Raw genomic sequence first — 22,349 nt, forward strand, 5'->3', positions numbered from 1 at the left:
CTGGAGGTTCTACTATCCTTATACGACAGGATGTTCTTCACAGCCCTGTTACACTTAACACTAATCTCCAAGCCGTTGCAGTACGACTTACTCTGGGTGTAGCATTTACGTTATGCTCTCTGTATATTCCGCCTTCATCGAACCTTCAGCTGACTGATCTTCAGTCACTCTATGATCAACTCCCAAAGCCATGTGTTATTATGGGTGACCTAAACGGTCACAACCCACTCTGGGGCAGTACTAACACTAATACTAAAGGCAAAATAATTGAAGATTTCATTTCCAATAATGACCTGTTCATATTTAATGATGATTCAAGCACCTATCTGCATCCTGCAACTGGCACTTATTCTTCTCTAGATTTGTCTCTTGCAGATTCTAACCTCCTGAATGAATTTGATTGGTCTGTTTATAATGACCTTTATGGAAGTGGCCACTTCCCAACTATCCGTTCAGAAATAACTCCATCTGATTTTCCATCGTATTCAAGATGGAACTTTTCGAAGGCTAACTGGTCTTTATATCAAATTATATGTAAATCGAAACTGCGACCTGAATGTTTCAGTGATATAGCTGATCCCATTCAAACTTTTGGTGACGTTTTAAATGAAATAGCTGATGAGTGTATACCAAAGTCCTCTGCGACTCTACATGTACGAAAACCATGGTTTAATGCAGATTGTAGACAAGCCAGAAAAGCGAGGAAAAAGGCCGAGCGATATTTCCGCCATCATCCAACTGTCCATAACTTAAATAAATTTAAAATACTGAATGCAAAGGCGCGTCGTACCTTTAAACAAAACAAACGACAATCTTGGAGAAATTATGTCTCCAAAATTAATTCACGCACGCCAATGTCTAAGGTTTGGAAAATGGTTCAGCGAATAAAAGGCAAAGGTTCAAAATCAGCTGTACACCATCTTAAAGATGGTGATAACTTGATAACTGGTAAATCTGATATTGCAAATAAAATTGGCGAAACCCTTGCCAAAAATTCATCATCGGCAAATTATGTCCCTGAGTTTCAGAGATATCAGAAACAACAGGAAAAGACAAAATTCATTTCAAATCAAATAACGGTGAAGATTATAATGAAGTGTTTTCATTACATGAGCTACATACTGCTCTTGAGCAAGCTCATGACACTGCAGCGGGTGATGACAATATACATTACCAGCTACTGATACACTTACCAGAACCATGTCTGATGACACTTTTAGATATATTTGACAAAATATGGACGTCTGGAGAATTTCCTCCTTCATGGCGTAATGCCATTGTAGTCCCAATACCAAAACCTGGAAAGGATCATACAGATCCGTCGAATTACAGACCAATATCTCTAACTAGCTGTGTTTGTAAAACCATGGAACGTATGGTGAATAATAGATTAACTTGGTATATTGAAACCAATAACCTTATAAGCAATATTCAATGTGGTTTCAGGAAAAATCGTAGTACCATTGATCATTTGGTACGTTTAGAATCCTTTGTTAAGAATGCTATAATTAATAAACAACATGCTTTATCAATTTTCTTTCATCTTGAGAAAACTTATGATACGACCTGGAAGCATGGCAGTTTGAAGGATTTACATGATTTCGGTTTGAGAGGCCGTTTGCCTCTCTTTATATCACAGTTTTTAAATGACAGACAATTTCAAGTCCGAGTGGGTTCAACCCTGTCTGATCATTAAAATCAGGATCAGGGTGTCCCTCAAGGCAGTATTTTGTCTGTGACATTGTTTAGGATCAAGATAAACAGTTTATCCAAGGTTTTAAACGATTGAATTGATGGATCACTTTTTGTTGAGGATTTTAATATTTCTTGTCGTGGTAAAAATCTGCATACTATTGAACGGCAATTGCAGTTGTGTTTAAATAAAATAAATAAATGGTGTCTTGAAAAGACCAAAACTAATTGTCTACACTTTTGTAGAAAATATAAGACGCATAAAGATACAGAACTATCTTTAAATGGCACTCCCATCAAAGTTTTTAAGGAGGCCAAATTCTTGGGTCTAATCTTCGACTCCCATTTAACCTTTTTGCCGCATATTAAATCACTTAAAGCCAAATGCCTGAAGGCACTTGATTTGTTGAAAGTTGTTTCCAACTCAAAGTGGGGAGGGGATCAAGCTACCCTCCTCCACCTATATCGATCATTGGTCCGCTCGAAACTTGATTATGGCTCCATCGTATATGGTGGATCCTGCAAAAGCAACTTAAAACTTCTTGATTCTATCCACCACCAAGGCCTTTGGGTCCTTTAGAACCTCTCCTATTGATAGTCTATATGTTGAAGCAGATGAGCCTTCTCTTACACAACGTCGGATAAAATTATCCTTACAATACATTACTAAGCTATATTCTAGCGAGTCTAACCCTGCATTTAACTGTGTCTTTCATCCCGTCTATGAGGATTTATACAACAAAAAACCTTCTCTTGTTCCGCTTCTTGGGCACAGAATTAAGCCTTTCATTTCTGCTGCCGGCATTGAGCTGGAAAATATAGCTCCTTCCCGTCTTCTTTCTTCTCCTCCTTGGCAACTGGTGAGGCCCGAAGTTGACCTAACTCTGACAAAGTTTAAGAAATCTGTAACTAATGACTTACAATATAAACAAGAATATAATCAATTAAAAAATAAATATAATACTCAGAAATCCTTATTTACAGATGGGTCCAACGACGGTGGCGCGGTAGCTTGTGCCACTGTCATTGGGTCCAAAACAATATCTTCAAGATTACCCAATGACAGTTCAATTTTCATAGCAGAAGCTAACGCAATACTAACAGCTCTTAGATATATTAATAAACACCGTAAATATAAACAATATATCATCTTTTCTGATTCTCTTTCGTGTCTTCAGGCTATTAAAAATCTTCCTTGCAAACATCCACTTTTATTCGAAATTATTGAATTGTACAATGAACTTGCTACTGGCCAATGCGACATCATCTTTTGTTGGTTACCCAGCCACGTTGGCATTTCTGGGAACACAATGGCTGATATTGCTGCTAAGGCAGCACATAACAAATCTGTGACACCACTTCTGATCCCATACTCTGATTATAAAGCCAGCATTAGAACATACATCCGCGATCTAATGCAGAAGAAGTGGGACACCCAAGTAAGTATTAATAAATTACATGCAATAAAACCCTACATTGGTTACACCTACTTGGGTTGTCAGTCCAGATTTGAAGTGGTCATTATGCGGCGATGTCGCATTGGCCATACTAGATATACCCATGAATATTTGCTTAAAGGCGAAGATCATCCGTTTTGCATCCCTTGTGATGAAAGAATCACAGTCAAGCATGTCTTGCTTGACTGCATTGAATATTCCATCACAAGGGATATCTATTTCAAATCCAAAACTCTGAAGGATCTTTTTAATAATGTCAGTTCTCATTTAATTATTGCATTTTTAAAAGAATTAGATTTGTTGAGTGATTTGTAAATAGATATATATTTTATTATTGGTAGTTTAGATTGGCAACTGAGATTGTTAGTGGCTGTATCCTCAAAGGGGGTTGAAGTATTGTAAAATTATTGTCGTCCTGAGAGGGTACGTAAGTCCCCAAACATTTAGTCAATCTAAGTGTACCTCCTTTTTAATCGTAGAATAAGTGTGTTTTTAATTTATGGCTAGATTTCTCTTCTGTCGCCAATGGCTGAAGGGATGGTGTAAATCCAACTAGGGTCCATGCAGGTACCAAAAAGTAATGTAAGTCCCCATGGTTCCTAGTATGGTGATCTACCTTCAGTTGTTGGCGATCTATAGCCCGTTTTTATATTGTATTGTCTTCATAAACAAAATAGTTTAACATGTTCATGCTAGTTTTAGACTCCATCTGTGATACTCTAGTTATTTTACAGTCCTTCGCTGACTGATTCTTTAGCAACTTTAATTTATTATTTATATAAAACATTTCTCGTCACGATATGGCTGAAATATTGCCGATGTGACGTTAAATATTAACTCACTCACTCACTCACTCGGATTTCCTTGTCGTCGGCTTTCTTGATGGAATACATCATATCTTGGGAATCTGTGTCCGTGTACAGCATTTCGCACTTGTCGTACTGCTTTTCAACTCGTTGTAGTAGAAATCGTACATCAAGTGTTTGGATAAGTCTAGGATGCTCATCCCCACGTAAACGGGTGGGTTGACCTCGGTAAATGACGGGAGCGTTCGTTCGTCCATCATATCGGACGACCACATAACCGAACCCGCAAGCTTCGTGTTCCTGCGTTTTGTGAGTGAAACTTTTGTCTGGCGACTGAGCGACGGTGTCAACATTTTTTATGAGGGCGTCGAAGTCGGCATAGATGATTCAAGGCACGGGCATTTGATGTTTGTAGTTGACGAATTCCAAGACGTTGTTTTCGGTCGGCATATCGATTCGGACGGCCGTCTGTCCCACGCCTTGGCAATACTCTCGGTGCAATTCCAGCAGGTCGGCTCGTGTGAAGCCATGCAGACACCGTTCACAGAAGTGTTTCTTTTCCTTATGCTTATGCAACTGATCATGCAACAGACTGCTCATACTTGTAATCGCCTTGTAGAGATACTTGTCGTCACGCTGGGTCATGAATAAATTAATTCTGCGCACATCATCGAACATGGAGCTGATTCGGTGCACGATGGTTTTTTTAATGCCTTCGTGTCTGAAGACATTGACAGCAAAATTTTTTAGTTTTTCGAATCTGGTCCAGTAGGAGATGGGTGCTAAGCGTTTTACGCCCATGAAGTCGGACTCGGATGCCTCGGTCGATGGATAGCTGGAGCATCTACACGGATTGCCTGTTGGTTCGAATCTGGTGGCTATGATGGCCACCGCCACACAGTAATTATTAATATCGTTGTCGTTGGTGGTTTTAGGGTTAACGATGGCTTGTTTTTTCTTGTAGTACGGTGGGAAGTCTATGTACGACCCCCCTTTGAACGGCATGTAGTTCACTACGTCCAGGTAGACCGTCTTGATCGTGTCCACGACCCAGCTCGAACCCATGTGGGTGAAGCGTTCCAGGGATTCTTGTATTTTTGCAAACGAGGTGTCGATAGACGCGTCAACAGACTCAGGTTGTGTCGCTACTTCTTGCTTGCCGCTGAAGTAAGGCTGGGTGTGATCATTGGTGCCGTCCGTCTGCTGTTTTTCCAGCGGCATTTTCACCGTGAGTTTAAGTTTTGAGGCTTCCAAGATTGTTCAGTTCCTCGTTGCCATGTTTTTGTCGATGTCCATCCTCCATCCTCTCAGATACTTACCTACAGCGCGCTTCATTCACGTGAACCGTAGTTCGACGGGTTTTTGTTCCTCCAGCAGTTCGACGAGCTCGGCTTTCCTCATGAGCGAAAAACCTGTGAGCCTACGTTCCTTAACTCGGAACTTGAGTTGTTTTAACGTGGGTTGTCGTCGTTTGTCGATGATGCCAAGCAATTTCAGCAGCAGAGGTTTCCTCAAACGGGAGTAACCGATCACTCCTCATTCTTTGGCAATCCTTTTCAGTTCTCGAACAGTTGGCATTGTTGCTATATCCAGATGCGAAGTCAAATCTCTAATAGGTTTTTTTTATCATATGTGAAGTCAAATCTCTAATAGGATTTTCGTTCGTTGCTATATCAATGTGTGAAAACTTTTTTCTAAATGAAAAATAATTATATTCAGATGTGAAGTCAAATCTCTAATAGGTTTTTCGTTATAGTAAGGTGCGAGATCAAATCTCTAATAGTTTTTTTCGCTATGTTTAGATGCGAAGTCAAATCTCTAATAGGTCGTTCGCTACATAGTTTGGCAGATAACTCTGTCACCCTTCTTACTGACGAGTTTTTGAAAATGAATCACATGTAAACATATCACAATTTATTCCGAGCAGTCGGTAGTCTCTTTTCTGTTTCGGGAAGGTGTGTAAAACTGCAAGAAGGTAGGGGGTTCATCGTCGAGAGGTTCGAGTCATTGCCGGTGAGCAGGTAGTATTCTCACATGGCGTCGTCGACGTTCTTGAACGTTTTGACGGCGTGGTTTTCACGCACGAGTTGGTCGTTGATGAATTGTATTCTCTGCGCTTGTTTTTTGGTGTTCTCGGCTTGCACTGCTTGCAGTTTCTCCACGGCCAAATCGTGACAATCCACGTTCGTAATTTGGAGAAGAGATAATAGCTGCCTGAAAATGCGAGGGCGTTGACTAATGCACCGCCGACCATCATAACAATCGTGGCCATGATGTTTGTATTTTTAATGTATGCGATATTACTTCAATATGTTTTCCGGAATGATGCCTTGCTTGACGAACATGTCTTTGGTGGCTGTCGCCAATCCCAATTTGAACAGGAGCAGCCTGCGTCGTGCAGGTTGAAGTCCAGCTTGGGTGCCGGTTGTTTGGTGATCATTTTGCTCAATCACTCGTAGCCTTTCAGCCAGTAAGCTGACCACGACAGCGTGATACGCATTGTTGACGAACGTTTTTCTATCTGTCGTCGACATCGCTTTGTTATAACATGATGTGAGGGTTTACTTCAAATTGATTTTTTTTGGTGCTTGCTGTGGTGCCGTCGTCATCATGAGTTTGTATAGAAATGCGGTTGTTGTTACAATGACGATGCATGCAGCAGCTGCTATCGTGTACGGGGTCCATTGACGATAAGTTTTGTTTTTCCTCTGCTGTTTAACTAACCAGCCTTTGCGACCGGCGGCTACTTTTTTTTTTGGATTATTTCATGTTCTTATCAATCACTTGTTGTTCCTCTGTCATAGTCTGTTGTTGTTTGGAGACAGCATTCTCCTCCTCCGACATCTTGTTTTATGTTGGTATCATTATTTTCTTCTTTAAATTGACAATGCTTTGCCGTGATGATCGCCGCTGTCAACGGAGCTAAAAACATGCCGTATCTGTGGTACAGCATGCAGCTCAAAGCATGCTCGATGAACGGATCTTTGTCGAGATCTTCCCACTGGTAAAGTCAACGTTCCGGCGGAATGGGAAGGAAGTACGACGCTCCGCCAGCATAGATCTGCATCAGGACCGATCGTATGGTTTTCGGCGCCGAGTCTGGCTCGTATCTCGCATACAGCTTGTCGATTTCATCGGTTGGCATTTTGTGAATTTTTTCAGGAGTGTGGTCGCCCCCACCCAAGTATTGTTTGGCTTTGCTGCGAACCACGAGCGCTACCAGTCTCTCTTGCTTGTCGTTTTTTGTTATTGTTGTCATTATCATCCAACATCATTTGTTTGAGCAGTTCGTTGCACTCCATCTTATAATGTAACAAACGATTTTTAAGTCTAATAAAATATAATCTGATGCACGCGAAACACAGCGAGATGAAAGTCAAGTTGAACAAGATGATACATGGGGGACACTGTGGGAAACGATTATTACGATGGCCGAAAGTGTGATAAAAATTACATCGAACCATAGGGCCGCGACTATCCCAAGTTCAAAATCAACAACGAAGGGACGCTGCGATTGAAAGCTCATATGGAGTTCAATCTCATGAACAACACATGTCTACACTAGCCAGTCGCCATGGTGGCAGTCAGCTGATCAACGACGAATTAAACCTGCAAGATTTCGGCTGCGCATGACCCAAACAACTTCCCCTGAAGGTCGTCTGAGATCTGCAAAACGTATGGACTGAACTCGGTGCCGATCCCATAGAAATGCGCGCCAAAGAAGCTTCAGACGAAATCGAAAAATTATTTGCCACATACTCGAACAAACCCTTGCCCGGTTTCGAATTTCCTCATAGGGAACTTCGGGATCTAGACGAAGCCTGGAAAAACGTGTGTGGAGAACTCATGAGTAAACAGAATGAAATACATCGCTCGCGAGAAAAGAAAACTCAGGATCGTGGACGACGAAGCCATGAAAACAATCATCGAGGAAAGATTGCGCGACCTGGAAGATGAGAGACGGACCCGATTGGAAGCCGCTTCCTCCTACCGGGAAGCCCTCTGATCGTAGATCAGCCGCATGCGCGAAACCATCGAACGAGTGTTGAATGAGGACACCACGTTGGCCGACAGGATCCGAATGCTGTTCCAGGAACAAGGGATCACCATCACCAGCATTCTCACGACTTTGAGCTTTATCATATGGACCCTGGTCGTAGCGCTGACGGGCATCTTGGGCAGCATCGTTTTCTGGTTGTTAGGCTTCTTGTTGAAACCAGTGGGCTTTCGTTGTGGCCGTGGCGGGTCTGGTGCACGGCTCCACTAAGGAATTTTTAACCAAATGAGGCACAGTCCTACCGAGATACCCCCGACCACCAGAGCCGTTTTACGATCGACATGCGGCTGATTGTTTGCCTGCACTTGCAGAGGCAGCAGCTGTTGTTGTTGTCGTTGTGGTGCTACTATTCCGGTGCCGATGCCACGATCCCCGTTTTTTAGTAATGCAGCACGACTTGACGCGTTATTGACGTCTGGGTTCAAACCTAACTTTTGATTGCTGGTGGCGATTTCGTTGTTGTAGCCCACCACTCTGTTAACCCTCAGTTGCATGTCGCTCGGAGCCATGTACAATCTCGCGCCAAACACGTAGTCGACTTTTGAATGGGCATATTCCAGTGCGTTTTCATGGCGTTCGATGGCACTCGGTAGATCGACCAGTCTAGCAATGGCATCCTCAATATTAGCCACGAACTGTGTCTGCGCGTTGTAAGCCATCCCTTCAGGACCCACGCATTTCCGTCTGAGCGCCCAGCATGGCCCACACGTACGTTCGTATCGAATCGTTCAATCTGACAACTCCAGCATGGGTAAACCCTTTCAAAGTGTCCAGCATGAACGTTTTCCAATCGTCCGTGGGTCCCTGCTCAAACCTCCAAATGCGGTAATCCTTGCTGTCATCCGAAGCCATGTAATCGTCGTTGCACTCGTTCGTCGTGACGAAATGATACGACTTGTCACCCCAATCTTTCACCAGCTGTTTGCTGGCTTTCGTGAGACACATGTTGTGAATGATAGGAATGCCCAAACCGTGGTTCGGACCCGCCAATCGACCATCTAGTTTGAATTCACTGCAAACGCGTTCCTATGCACATCGATAGTACGGATTCGGGAGGCCGATCTCTTTCAAAATACGTCTGATCTGGTAGTACATGTGAAACGAGAATACAGACCACGACGAGTGTCGTTCAATGTCATGCCGCACCCAGTTTTCGTGCACCACACAGCGAAATTGAATTGATTCTGCCAAAACTGCATTGGGTTGTGGAAACAAGCATGTACCGTTTTCACATTCGTGACTGAAAACCCGTAATTTTCTAAACACGTCAATGAAATGAAATGTAAACCATCCTTTGCATCGACCACAATACTCGGTTGCGTGAGATCGGTAGTATCGCTTTTAGAATAAAACACTCCCGGTTTGTACATATTGTTGTATATAGTATACATATCTTACTTTTTTCAATATGTACGTGACGCTTCCGGGAATCACGAGCAGCGAGTCCATTCCACTGCTGCACGCCATTGATAACACGTCTGATCAGCTCAAAGTCGCGCTCTGCGACATCACCTACTACCCATGATGGTCAAATATCAGTAAATCCATAGTTAACAACAGGATGTTCATCGATAGAATTCGCCATGATTTGTCCTACGAGTTTCGTTTGGTGCTCTCAGAAATCGCAAAACATCACAAAATGAAACAAGAGATTCGGACCAAGTGTCGTAAAAACGCAATCATCAGCGAAGACCAGAAAAAAAATCGTGCAAGGATAGGAACAGGCCCGACAAGCCTTCATTATGAAAACCAAGCAAATCATAGATTCACAATAAACTGTTTCGCCGGACATCAACATAACATAGCCAGCCAGACCGAGTCGACTCCCGGGAGGTACACACAGACACGCACGCACGCACGCACGCGCACACACACACACACACATACTGCTCAGAACAACCCCCGAGACGGTAACCCCCGCGTTTCGTTTACCTCAGACAGCTAACACATCGCTACAAGTACCTCACTACACAGTCCCTTAACACATCGCCCGCCGTATGTTGACAGTTTCTCATCATGATTTTTATCAGTCTTGCATGTTTATTTTCTGCTTAATGTAGCCAGCCAGTCAGCCATCCGTACACCAAGCCGAGACACACACACACACGTACGCACGCACGCACACACGTCCGTCCACAGCAACCCCTCGCGAGGACTGCCGAGAGCTGCGTTTTCATTCAGATTAAAATAGCTGTCGCCTCGCTAGTCAGCCGACCGTACATCATAGTCGAGCCGAGACACACACTTATACTCATCCACAGCGCTCGCTCAGAGCAAACCGAGACAGTAGCGAGGTGACGACTGCCGAGACCTGCATTTCATTCACATTAAGACAGCTCTCACATCGCTACAAGTACGTCCTAACGAGATGGTAGCAAGGCAGCTCGGGGAACTACGACAATACGTTGGATTGTTAGCCTTTCGCCAGACCGACCCCATGTTCACTAAAAAGTGATTATTTCCGAAACTATTCAACTGATTTTCGTGAGATTTTGCATGCATCTCGGTAGATGGTTACGCTATAGAAAAACGGCATTGGGAAAACTCTCTTTGACTTCCTTAGATTAATTAAGACTTAATTACGACAAATATATGAACATTTTACCTTTTCCCGACCGACCCCATGCTTACTCAAAAGTCAGTATCTCCTAAACTATTTCACCGATTTTCGTCAAATTTTGCATGCACCTCAGTTGTAGTAGTAGTATACACAATGGGGATACGATTATAGGGACTTCTCAAAGGCTCATTTTTTTAATTCCTGGAGGACCTGTAATCGTATCACCATTGTGTATACTACTAAAGGAATAGGAAAGGACTGGCACAGCAAAAGTATTGGTGGGTTTAACCATGTTTCGAGCCTTTAGCTCTGAGCTCCAGATTTTCTTTTAAGCAAGAGTTTGTCTTGAATCTCGTGCATTCTGGAGCTTGTGTCCCGAACTTGCATTCCACGATAGGTGAAGGTCTGATCTTACACAAGTTGCTCAATACCTCCTTCCACTTGTAACTTGACCAATCAATCATTCACTATTTGTCGAGTCCAAATGCCATGCCAATATCATTAGAAAAGGACTCGACAAGGAGAACCTGCTCTTTCAAATTGGTATCATATTATATTGATGTAGCATGCTCATGCAAATTCATGCTCATGCAAATTAACGATTGTCCCTCAAGATTTACATACAAAGTGTGCAATCATGGCAATTGCCTGTCTGGAGAGCTAACAGAGTTACTGATAAAATAGCCTCGCGGTTATATGTTTCTCATCATTAAACTTGTCATTAAAGCATAATTTGTGCCATAAAAATGTTCTCTGACCCATTCACCCCAAAGCATATATATCCTTCAATATCCTGATAGCATGAACAACGTTACTGTTCCAGTTCAATTTGAAGTATGACATATCATGAGTGTTCAGATCAGATGTTTACATATGATTCTAATTCAACTTAGTATGTTCCACGAGTTCTGATTGGTCAATGCTATAACTTTCCGACCTTATAATCAGTTTGAAAACCGATTCACCAAAACCTGTGTATCCCTACACTATTCGGGTAACGCTGTTTTTCAGGGCATTGTCATTTGCAGAAGCCCTAGGTCAATTAACTCCCCTATCCCGCTTAAATGGATGGAATTTGCATTAAAAAAGACAAAACAGTATCCTAAATTTAATTTTAATTTCTAACAACTTACTCACAATGGGCTGTTGACCCAACGCTGTTAGATCACGGAACAAGATTTATGACGTCATTATGGAGCGTGACGTCACCTGCTGTGACAACAGAACTGTTAATGGCCCGTCGTAAGGAATCAGCTGGCCATTATCATGTGTAGCGACCCGCTCATTTCTGATAACTAGAGGGCAGTTTCATGATAATTCCATCCAGTTTAGCTATAACACTATGACTTACTCATCATTGTCAGATTTAGCCAGTGGGCACATCAGAACCGTGTTGAAGTTTGAAAAGGGAACTACCTTTTCTGGCGATTGTGGAAGTTCAACCAGTGATATGATTAACCTTTGACCTAGAGGAAGTTTGACCTGGTTTAAATAATCAATTTCTTTCACGAAAAACAGCGTAAAACGAGTTGAATTAGAATAGGGATAACTGTACTGTGTTTGACGAATTGGGAACGTATACCTGTGGTTATATAGCCGCAAATTTAAGTAAAGCTATATTGTCAACTCATTTCTGCCACATCTTCAACCATTTTCAATTCATACCATGCCTAATGGTAAAAGCGTTGGGTCGTCACGCCGAAGACCTGGGTTCGAATCCCCACATGGGCACAATGTGTGAAGCCCATTTCTGGTGTCACTCGCCGTGATGTTGCTGGAATATTGCTAAAAGCGGCGTAAAACCAAACTCACTCAGTCAGTCAGTAATCCTCATACCACTTGTCACTGTCAACTCATTACTGCCACATCCTCAACCATTTCAATTCATACCATTGTCAACCAAAACCTGTATACCATTGTCAACACAATCCTAATACCACCGGTATACGTTCCCAATTCATCAAACACAGTACAGTTATGTTATAAGTATATACATACACAACATGGGTTCAGGTTTAATGGATTGATTACATACTGTTCATTAGGATAAATACCAGGGTTTCTAAGTGCAATAAATGCTTGACATGGGGAATGATAGACCGCTTGCTGTAAAATCGTGCCGATGAAATGGCAAATAATTATACATTCGAAAGAAACAAATCGTCTTAAATGGCATGAAATTAAGTACTTCGTCCATACCAAATCGTCACTATAATTTCAGATATGGGCATGAAGAAGGGGAAATATTTATGAAACTATCTTAAGCAGTTATGTTTATTGTGCCCATCCCTTGTTACAAAATTCATTAGGACACCAAAATTTTAATGATGATGTTCTACCTTCAAAGTGGAACATCGTGCAAATTGTGGCTCGAACATGTCGCCTTCTGGAGTGAAAGTGGTGCGATAGTGCTGCAAAATGCCGCGAAAGTGTTATCGTGTAAATGACGTTATCTAGTTTTCCCTGGCAGCTTAAGTCGCCCTGAATTAGAAACTACTAAGAAATACTCTTCTCTCGTTAGTGAGGAAAACTATTTACCTTATGTATTAACCACGTACCTCAACATCCATGTCAGTTCGAGTGCACCTCAGGTTATCTACCCGCTGCAGTGTGTGCAACAACTCACACCCTGACCACGTGTTAAGAGATATCCAATCACAGTTCACACTGCCGGCTTTACATCCTTCTACACTTGGTATTCTTTCTACAGTCCGTAAATAGGTTAAGCTGTCAATTGTACTGCATGGGACGAGGTCCGATGTCTCAGTCATATCAAGTTCTGTGTCATGGTTGCAAAGTTAGATTTTGGAACACTAACTCTGTGATTATCAAAGCTTAGTTGTCAAAAGGTTTCCATTCAGCATGAACAATCTGAGTATCACTCTTGTATAATTTGTTTTCCTGACATTTTATTATATACATAAGCAACTTCACATATGACCAGAGTAACTATGTATGATATTTATAACGTAATCCAGGGTCACGTTCCAAAATTATGACCAATACGCGTGGAAAAAACACCATATACTTTTATCGCAACACCATATACTTTTTCTCTCTCAATATCTTAAACATCATCACATTACAACATTGTGAAAATAAATTAAAACAATAACCGATAAGGTGTCTCAATGCAACAAGTCATACGGGTAACAAGTTTGGAGCATATGGCACCCCCCTTGTCATAAAAATACAGTTTCAATTATCATTCACTCTTGTTAGAAAACTGGGCTAAAACGCATACCTATTGTCCTAAATCACTCTACTGCAAGATTACGTGGGTGTCGTGGCCGGCATCGATGGAACCTGGCTTCTTGGAGGAAGATCCATGTTTCAGACGAGAGCCGGTCATTGCTGTTTGTTACTGATGGAAGGATGCGTGTATGGCGACAGAAGGAACGTGGCATATGCTCAAAGGAACATCCTGGAAGAAGTTCCATTGGCCGGAGGATCATTAATGAAATGGGGCTGTGTGTCGTGTGACTGCAAACTTCAGCTTGTCACAGTGAGAAGAAATCTTGAGGAATCATGTAGTGTCTCACATTGATAATTATCACCTATCAACAAGACCAATCTTTATGGATGACCACGCCAGGCGACATCGTGCACACGAAGTCATTGATTTCCTGCATCAAGAAGCCGTTACCACCCTTCCATGGCCAGTCAGGAGCCCTGATTTGAAACCTATCGAACATGTTTTGGACAGGTTCGTCAGAGATATCCGCCAGTCCAGAATATTTATGCATTAGAGCAAACATTGCACCAAGAATGGAACAGATTGCCCCAACTTCGGAATCAGCGTTTTGCATACTCAATGAGGACGAGGGTTCAAAAGGTCGTCCAGGTGGGCGGAGGGGCACACAAGATACTGACTGTCTTTTGTTTCTGAAACTAGAGAACTTTTTTGTGTATTGGGTGTATGAATTTGGACTATGCAGCGTGTTACTATTGCACTGACTGTTCCAATGCCAACATGTCCTTTTCAAAATCTTGTCTATGTTTTTCGACACAGTCTTAAATCCTGAAACTTAAATACACTTATCATATTTCTTTCACAGAAGCAAAGAAACTGATGGCTACCGAATCATTCACCATTAACCTTCTGTGCTGCAGTCTGCCCTTCGCATATACCTATGACTTGATGTTTCCATATACTATACTGAAGAAACTGAATTAACCCATACCAGTGAAGATCCGGGTTAGAACTGATCTTCAGCTACCCATGCCTGTCGTAAGAGGCGACTAACGGGATCGGGTAGACTTGGCTGACAAATGTCATCGTATTTCAACTGCGTAGAAAGAGTTGAGTTGAGTTGAGTTGGGCTTTACGTCACATCGGCATTATTCCAGCCATATAGTGACGGGAACAAGTTTGCATTAGTAAACATTGTAAGTACATACTCGGAATGAGTTTAATTTCAAGGACATATATTGATTACATTGTCATTTAAAAGCAAAGAAAGCCATAGCATCAAATTTATAGGCAGGCAATTTGTTAGTCACGTTTCATAGTTACAATTTATGGTTGTTACATTTCACAGTTACAATTTGTGATACAGATCAACTTCCTTCAGGTAGTTCACTATGAGATGAGCGCTCACGCGGGAGAACAGATCGTTTAGGTTTGTTGCATCATAATGTTGCATCATAAGTCCCTTGCAGACGATAAGTCCACGCATTCAAGCAGAATATGCTTGATGGTGAAAACCTCACCGCAAGAGACACACATGGGGGGTCCATCCCCATCCGTTTTCAGCAGATAGTCATGTGTAAATCGACTGTGGCTAATACGACATCGTCGTAAAATTACCTCATCGCGTCTTGACTGATAACCCAAGTAGGTATAACCGATTGTTGGCTTCAATTCATGGAGTTTGTTTCTTCCTGCTTGAGTGTCCCACCTTTTTTGCATCAAGTCCCGAGTATAGCTTTTGATAGTGGGTTTGAAATCACTGTACGGGATTAGCAGTGGAGATAGAGGCTTGTCAAGAGCTGCTTTTGCTGCAGGATCGGCCTTGGTGTTACCTGCTATGCCGACGTGACCCGGCAACCAGCAGAGGACGATGTCACATTGGCCAGTAGAAAGGTCGTTGTAAAGTTCTAATATGTCCAGGATGATTTGGCGACTTGAAGTCACATTTTGAAGTGCTTGAAGGCAGGATAATGAATCTGTGAAAACGATGAAGTTTTTGGACTGATTTTGCTGTTGAATGTAGGTCAAAGCTGAGAAGATAGCTTTGGCTTCAGCTGTGAAAATGGAACTGTTGTCGGGGATCCTAGAGGAGACAGTCTTGGCTCCGATGACTGTAGCGCTGGCAACTTGGCCATCGTCCTTGGATCCGTCTGTGAAAATGGATCTGTGAGTGTTATACTTCGAACGTAACTGGTTGTATTCCTGTTGGAACACCAAAGGGATTTGTTTCAGACTTTTGAGTTTGGTGAGGGTAAGATCGACCTGTGGTTTCACCATTTGCCATGGTGGTGAGGACAGAAGTCGGTATGGTGCAATGATGTTGAGATCAATTTTAGCTGCAGATATGTGTGGTTTGATCCTGATTCCAAGTGGTGGAACCAGGCTTGGCAGTTTAGGAAATAAGTTTTCATAGGCGGGTTGAAAACACAAGTGTATGCTGGATTGGACTCATTTGAGCGTAATTTAGTGATATGCTGCAGTGAGAGTTTAATCTTGGCGTTGTTCAAGGGAAAGGTTCATTGGCCTCCGCGCATATAGACTGTCTACCGGAGAGGTCCTAAAAGCTCCCAGGCAGAGCCTCAGCCCTTGGTGGTGGATAGAGTCTATTTTTTCTAAATTGCTTTTGCAGGCTCCACCGTAGACAATGGAGCCATAATCTAGTTTACTGCGAACTAATGATGTGTACAAGTGAAGGAGGGTGGTCTGATCCCCTCCCTACTCTGTATTTGAGACTACTTTTAGCAAGTCTAGAGCCTTCAAGCACTTTGTTTTCAAATATTTTATGTATGGTAAGAATGTCAGGTGGCGGTCGAATATGAGTCCAAGGAATTTGGCCTCTTCTACTACCTTGATGGGAGTACCATCTAAAGTTAGGTCTGGATCCTTGTGTGGTTTGTATGTACGACAAAAGTGAATACAATTTGTTTTGGATTTTGAAAACTTAAAACCATTTTCATTGGCCCACTTTTGGATTTTGTTAAGGCAGAGTTGTAGCTGCCTTTCTATTGCGTGCATGTTCTTACCACGACATGAAATATTGAAGTCATCCACGAAAAGGGACCCATCAACGCAACTGTTCAGAACGTTAGTGAGGCTGTTAATTTTGATGCTAAAAAGTGTGACAGACAGGATGCTGCCTTGGGGGACGCCCTGATCTTGGTGGAAATAGTCAGACAGTGTGGAACCAACCGGAACTTGAAATTGTCTGTTATTTAAAAACTGAGATATGAATTGAGGTAGTCTACCCCTCAATCCAAACTCGTGTAAATCTTTTAGGATACCATGTTTCCACGTTGTATCATATGCTTTTTCTAAGTCGAAAAAGATAGATACGGTATGTTGTTTGTTGACAATGGAGTTTTTGATGAATGATTCCAGACGCACCAGATGGTCAATGGTACTTCGGTTTTTTCGGAAACCACATTGGAGGTCACTGAGGAGGTTATTGGTCTCCAAGTACCAGATTTATCGATTGTTGACCAGGCGCTCCATGGGTTTTGCAAACGCAGCTAGTTAGTGATATAGGACGGTAGTTTGAGGGATCAGTATGATCGTGGCCGGGTTTTGGTATAGGGATGATAATGGCATTGTGCCACGCAGGGGAGAAGTGTCCGGATGTCCAGATGTCATCAAATATATTTAGGAGTGTTTCCAAGCCTGAGTCAGGGAGGTGTTTCAGAAGCTGATAATGAATTTTATCAGCTCCTGCCGCAGTGTCGTGTGCCTGTCCTAGGGCAGTACGTAATTCATGGAGGGAAAACGTTTCGTTGTAATCCTCCCCATTATCAGAGTTAAAATTGACTGGTTTCTTTTCTTGTTGGGTTTGGTATTTCTGGAAATGAGGGTTATAATTTGATGAGGAGGAGTGGTTTGCCAAAGTTTCGCCAAGTTTGTTTGCAATTTCAGATTTATATGTTAGGAGGGAGTCACCATCTTTCAGGTGGTGAACTCCTGATTTTGACCCTTTGCCCTTAATCTTTTGAATCATGTTCCACACTTTGGACATGGGTGTGCGGGCGTAGAAAGATGCTCATGATGTTGATCACTAGACTGTCTGACATTATTATTGACTGCCCGCTGCCATATAGCTGGAATATGTGTGTGGTGTTAAACAAGAACCAAACCAAACCAATTGTATCATGCAAATTAGATAAAGATGTAACTGTCATTGAACACCGTGCACTTTTTCAAAGTTAGCCTATGCTTGCTGTGATTAATCAAAGGATAGTTGTCAGCCAGACAGTTTGCTCCTGCAGTGACAAAGGCCTTTTTCTCAAGTGATTGTCCTATAGTAAAATATCAGGGAAGCTTTTGTTGAAATGTGACAGCGACCCTCTGTTGCATGTTACATAGGGGAGAGACCTTCTTGACTTTTGGAGACACTTTGCTACTGAGTGGGGATATTTCTCTTGACCCTAAAAGATAGGGACTTTCTTACATTTGAAATATATAACGTTTAACGGGTTTGTTGTTGTATCAGTTTCAGTATCTTGGGTGGATACAAGCACACGTGAACTATGCTGGAATACTGTCCGGGTAGGCGTCAGCGGTCACATGACCATATTTTGGTTATATTCAGCTGAGTCTAAAGCGTAGATACACTACCAGCATGTACTGACAGGAAGAAACGTGCAGGTGTACAATGTATTGGGTTATTTATTGACCAAGTTCACTGCGACATATAACCGCTCGCTATCACATGACTGACGATCAAATGACTGCCGATCCCTACCGGGACTGCACCCAAGTCATCAAATATATAGCATGGCAATATGGATCTTTATTCAAATGTAATATTCCTTACCGGCAGCGCTGTGGCACTTGAGTAAATTAAGAAATTTAGCGAGAAGGACGTGAGCTCATTTCGGGGGTGATGGTGATTTGAAGAGCATCACGATGACCACACCTCAGTCTTTTTGACACTGGCTTCTATTGGAAATCGGTACTCGCAAATACGGTACTCTAATCTACAGTATATGACATTTCATATCAAAGGTCTTATCATGTCTAACCATGTCTGGAAATAAAGTACTTGGGACGGACGGAGGAAACATAGTCCTATATTGCTTCTTTTTTATTGCGGATAGTATTGAGTCATCAAAAGATGATATATCTCCCTTTCCCATCCTATTCACCCATCCCTGTACTGAATCCAAATCAAACTCATTTCCATGGAAACGAAAAATAATAATATTTTCAGAAATCAGAAGGCACCTCTTCAGTACTTAGGTAATGTACATGCAAAGTTTCAAAAAATAATGAACGCAAAGTGATACGACGGTACCCTCAGCGCTCAGCACTCACGGTACTGTTACTGAACACGCCTCTCGAACCGATTCTAAGGAAGTCGGCCCTCCGCAAAATTCCAGGAAAAGCTACTGAAATGAAATGGATTTTCCGATTCTGCAATTCGAAATTATGCACTGAACTAGTACAGGTGTGTTCGATTCCGTGTAAAATTGTTTTGAATTGAAAGTGTATCAGTTTATTAACATTTTTTATCAGTAAAAACACAGCGTGTGTTTAAATTAGAGATTTATAGAAACTCGATTTTCACATGGACTACATGGTCCCTGGTGATCTACCTTCAGTTGTTGGCGATCAATAGCAAATAGCAAATGTTATTGCCCCTATACTTTTCTTCTTTTAAATATATATGCCAGCTTGTTTTAACTCATTTTGTGATAATCTAGTAATTTTACTGTTCTCCTTTGACAGGGTTTTATATATTATGTGTATGTATTTTGAATTTAGAACTAGTTTTAGTCACGATATGGCTGAAACATTGCCGATGTGACTTTAAATCTAAACTCACTCGCTCATATTGACTATGAAATAAAACGGGGCAAATATTTCGGATTATCCGCATGGTCACGTGGCTCCTAATTTGCTACAGCTGTGTTTATTGGTCATTTGAAATTACAAAGAGAGGCTTAAAGTTGAAAACTCCAAGAGTATATAATAGAGAGAAACTTCACCTGAGAGACAAAATCAGCCTCATTAAAAAGTTGATTCCAACACAAGGGATAAATATATCAATGTCAAGACAGTTAAGGATTTTTTGTATAATATTAATTATCATTTAAAAATTGAAGATTTAATTACTTGATAAATTTTGATTAATATGTTTTGTAAATAGATACAAGTTATTTTAAATATGGTAACACACACACACACACACACACACACACACACACACACACACACACATATATATATATATATATATATATGAATAAGCAATTGCGATTGTTAGTGGCTCATCCACGAAGTGGGTTAAAGTATCGTAAAATTATTGTCCTCCTGAGAGGATACGTAAGCCCCAAAACATTCAAAGCTAACTTTAAACTTACCAGAATTTTAAAAGGTAGTATTTTTGTTCTTTTAAAGTTCGGCCAAATATTTCCTACAATCGCTGGCGGCTGAAGGGATGGTGTAAATCCAACTAGGGTCCATGCAGGTAGATGAGGCACTGTAAGTCCCCATGGTCCCTAGTATGGTGATCTACCTTTAATTGTTGGCGATCTATAGCCTGGTTTTATTTTGTATCGTCCTCCATAGTTAAAGTATTTTAGATTTAGTCACTAGTTTTAAATATATATCTGTTATAGACTAGCTGGTTTAACTTATATTTTTCATCAATTAACTTGTTTTCATCGCTATACGGCTGTAATATTGCCGAAGCAATTTAAAATTTTAACTCACGGTCACGGCCTCCAACCAATAACCTGTCATGTATATGAAGAACCTAATTCACACAAGGGCTAACAGCTCCTTAGAACCACGGCGCCTTGGCCGGCTCTACCAAACCAGGGGAAACAATCCCTGGGATTCAAACCGACGTTCTGATGGCATGGGGCCTACTTTGCACCAGACAACTGACCTACTTGTTATCCCGGTTATAGTTTAGACGATACACGAGAAATGTGTGACAGGGCTGAAAGAAAACGTCTTTTTAAGAAAAGGAATAGTGCCATCTCTTTCACACCCCATTCTACAACCATTACGGTTATTGTGTATGATACATTCTGAGGTCCAGAACCAACTAAAGTCGATATCGAACAGTTAATATCTAACCGATCTGTAAATGTTGCTGTTCAACGGTACGAAAGTTTTCCTTTGCATTGAGCTTTGTCAAACTATAAGTTGATGCTTATTCGTAATCACGTCTTTGTGTAACCTGGCAATAGGACACCGGTCAAGGCTATAGCATTGTATGTAAATGTATTCACTCAGAGCCTGATCAAGTGTTGTATTTACTGTAGCTGTCAACGGAGATCGTCCTACCTAATCCGATGAAATAGATCTTATATAAACACACTTCTCATCCTATATTCTTCACACAGCCCACTGGCCTCTTGTTTGCATTGCATAACTGTCCTCCCTTCCTATGTTATATATCTAGAGCCTAATCTAGTGTTGTTTTTACTGTAGCTGTCAACGGAGATCGTCCTACCTAATCTGATGAAGTAGATCGTATATGAACACACTTCTCATCATATGTTGTTCACATAGCCCACTGGCCTCTTGTTTGCATTGCATAACTGTCCTCCCTTCCTCTGTTATATATCTCGAGCCTGGTCTAGTGTTGTATTTACTGTAGCTGTCAATGGAGATCGTCCTACCTAATCCGAAGAAATAGATCTTATATAAACACACTTCTCATCCTATATTCTTCACACAGCCCACTGGCCTCTTGTTTGCATTGCATAACTGTCCTCCCTTCCTATGTTATATATCTAGAGCCTAATCTAGTGTTGTATTTACTGTAGCTGTCAACGGAGATCGTCCTACCTAATCTGATGAAATAGATCTTAAATAAACGCACTTCTCATCCTATATTCTTCACACAGCCCACTGGCCTCTTGTTTGCATTGCATAACTGTCCTCCCTTCCTCTGTTATATATCTCGAGCCTGATTTAGTGTTGTATTTACTGTAGCTGTCAACGGAGATCGTCCTACCTAATCCCATGAAATAGATCTTATGTAAACACACTTCTCATCCTATATTCTTCACACAGCCCACTGGCCTCTTGTTTGCTTTGCATAACTGTCCTCCCTTCCTCTGTTATATATCTAGAGCCTAATCTAGTGTTGTATTTACTGTAGCTGTCAACGGAGATCGTCCTACCTAATCTGATGAAATAGATCTTAAATAAACGCACTTCTCATCCTATATTCTTCACACAGCCCAATGGCCTCTTGTTTGCATTGCATAAATGTCCTCCCTTCCTCTGTTATATATCTCGAGCCTGATCTAGTGTTGTATTTACTGTAGCTGTCAGTTCAGTTTATTCTCAAATAACCACGTTTGGTGGTACAAGAGAAAATGAAACATAATCCATTTAAATAATACATATAAATAAACATGACAAAATGACAGGTAGAACAGTTTAAAATGAAACATAATAATGCCATAAATTAAGATCTGTTAAGTGATTTGTTGTCTATAGAAAGAGCTGATTGCGGTTTAACCATTTTTGACAAAGAGTTTATCTAATACTAGCAGATATTTGGATAGATTTCTTATTTCTTTTGAATTTCTACTATTAAATATTTTCTTCAATGTTGATAAATTGGGGA

The 22,349-nt window shown here is 41.4% G+C and overlaps 1 protein-coding gene across 2 annotated transcripts in view; it reads right to left on the bottom strand.

The window, feature by feature from the left end:
* LOC124286844 overlaps positions 1–22,349 on the bottom strand; it is a 71,883-nt gene that overhangs the window by 31,598 nt on the left and 17,936 nt on the right. Inside the window, exon 1 of one of the 2 annotated variants that reach the window (XM_046723287.1) lies at positions 13,131–13,174. The exons of the other annotated variant lie outside the window; for it this stretch is intronic. The gene's annotated coding sequence lies outside the window, so the exon portion shown is untranslated. Of the gene's footprint in view, positions 1–13,130; positions 13,175–22,349 lie in introns of those variants that run through there. 2 annotated transcript variants of the gene reach the window in all.

The sequence above is a fragment of the Haliotis rubra genome, unplaced genomic scaffold (genome assembly GCF_003918875.1).
Source record: "Haliotis rubra isolate DU_JTF1 unplaced genomic scaffold, ASM391887v1 Scf393, whole genome shotgun sequence".
NCBI lineage: Eukaryota > Metazoa > Mollusca > Gastropoda > Lepetellida > Haliotidae > Haliotis > Haliotis rubra.